This window comes from Aplysia californica, unplaced genomic scaffold (genome assembly GCF_000002075.1).
Source record: "Aplysia californica isolate F4 #8 unplaced genomic scaffold, AplCal3.0 scaffold00132, whole genome shotgun sequence".
Classification (NCBI taxonomy): Eukaryota; Metazoa; Mollusca; class Gastropoda; order Aplysiida; family Aplysiidae; genus Aplysia; species Aplysia californica.
The window spans coordinates 644,468-647,046 of record NW_004797402.1 but is presented as its reverse complement, the minus strand read 5'-3'; positions in this window follow the sequence as shown (position 1 = coordinate 647,046).

Sequence of the window (2,579 nt, the reverse complement as noted above, 5' to 3'; positions counted from 1 at the left end):
AGAGGGGGGGGCAAAGGAGGTGAGGGGATGGGGATAGAAAGTAGAAAGACGCGTTTGTTTTCAGGCGACGAGTGGGGCGATCGCCCCCGACCCGACCCAATCCCATCCGCAAAGGGCACCCCGTATTATTCAGTGAACAAGAGAAGTCGTGGATATCCATGAAAGTTTCTGCCCTCTTAGGGGCAGAGCAGCGTATCTGGAAGAAATCGTGATTTGATGTTGTTGTTGTTGTTGTTTTCATTGTTGTTGCTGTTGTTGTTTGTTTGTTTGTCACACTAGTCTTGCCTGTATCCTTCTTGTGTCTAATTAGGACGACCACGTTATATCCACTTTCGAAATAATACATGCAGTTTTAAAAGTCGTTATACTATAGAATCTACCTTTGATTAGATCTACACATTTTTAATACAAAGTTCTATCTGACGTTTTTGGCCGTAATTTGAGTTCCCAAGACCATGAGGTCAGAAACGCAAATGTTAACTGATCTGCTCTCCTAAACCTGGACAGGACAAAAGGATATAGAATTAAAAATAGGACTAAGAAAGTGGCGATGGATAGGGCACACCTTCAGAAAGCCCAGCGGAAACATCACAAGCCAGTCACTGCAGTGGAACCCACAAGGAGCACGAGGCAGGGGTAGGCCACAGGAAACACGGAGGAGATGCGTGGAAAGGGACATGAGAAAGATGAAGCTCACTTGGAACGAGCTAGGAAGAATGGCCCAGGACAGAGATAAATGGAAGGAGCTTGTATGTGGCCTAAACCATGCCAGGAGCGAAAGGCATTGATGATGGTGATGATCTCTCAATCCCATAAGATTATTCGGAGTCGTTATCAAGATCCAGGAATTAATTTGCATTCGAAAAAACTTGACATGTAATTCGTGAAACTCAATTTTTAAATTAAAAAAACTTTCTTTAAACTAAGCACTGAGCAGACAGAACTGTGTAAATCTAGGGTAGTGATCCGATCTATCAGTGGCAAAGCTTCCAAAGTGACTGATCTCATTATGATGTAAGCAGCGGCATGAGTTTTTACGTGGGTTAATCAAAACCATTAAATGGGCAGTTGCGTTGCTCTGCCTTTGAACGACAGTATCACCCCTCCCCCCCTCCCCTCCCAGCTTTGTTGGAAAAACGTGAGGAGAAACTATCATCATCTCACCAGGAGGTAGGGCTGGGCAATGAGTCGTTTTAGCAAAAATACGGATAACATGTTAGTGCACTTCTTCGGCAAATAATATGACATGAACCGCTTCGACAAATGGGTTAGAACCACTTTAACAAACGGGTTAGCAATACTTCAACACATTGGTGCACCCACTTCGGCAAACAGGTCAGGCTAGCGAGTTAAAGAGTCTGAATTCGGATAATGTTTCATTGAGATTTATCCGGTTATCCTTATAGATTATCCGGATTTTGCCCACCTCTACCAGGAGGTATTATAGATCGGCTCCCAGCGCGGGGTACAACCGGATTTGAGGCGAAACCAATGAGTACAATGCAGATACAGTACTCCTTGGCCGAAACCTAAACAGCAGTTATGTGGAATGGATTTTTATTTATTTTTTCTAATTTTAGCACTGAGAGGATAATTGGCGTCTACATTTTCAACATAAGCGTTTGTCAGTCTGTCAACTCCGTTATATAATACTGTCGCACACACTCGTCACGACATGGGGTACTGGTAGATCTATCAAACGAGGGTTTTGTGTGATTCTTTTTTGTCAACGAAAACAACACAATATGTGAAGTGTGCTGACAAAATGAGTTACTCCTCAGATTCAAGCCTTAAGGAAATAGATATATCATACTTATAGGTGAAATTTTTACAGTTTATAAGTATGAAATAATAAAAGACAGGTTATAGTTAACGAATATGGCATCAATTGAAAATCTACAAGTTTGACCGTAATGTCGATTTTTAGCCAATATCTCCATTTGTGGATTGCGAGAAGTAACTCATTTTGTCAGCATGCCTCACATATTATATGTACTCAAAAAATATAATTCGTCTTGAAATACGCATGGCTTGAATTGTACATCATGTATGTATGTATACACGCATCCATCCATACACACACTCACACTCACTCACACACACACACACACACACACACACGCGCGCGCGCGCACACACACACATATTCATCCTGACAGACAGAGAGATCCAGACAGACTAATAATAAATAAAATAATAGATAGCATTTGTATAGCGCATATCCCCGCTCAACAGCAGGCTCTATGCGCTTTACACTATATTATTACCCCAGCAGATCATAGAACACTCCGAAACATTCTCAGCTTCCCGGGAAGCATACAGTGCAAGCAGCTGATTAAGCGCTCAAACACTAACAAACTGACAAGATCTTTCGCTGGTGAAGTGAGGAAAATTCGTGTAAAGTGCCTTTCCCAAGGACACAACGTCGGGTCCCTGACGGGATTCGAACCCACGACCTTACGGTTGCGAGTCCGAGAGCCTAACCACTAGGCCACCGACGCCACAAACGACTATACAGGTCTACGCATGGGAAAGCGGCAAATGAGACAGAGAGAGAGAGAGAGAGAGAGAGAGAGAGA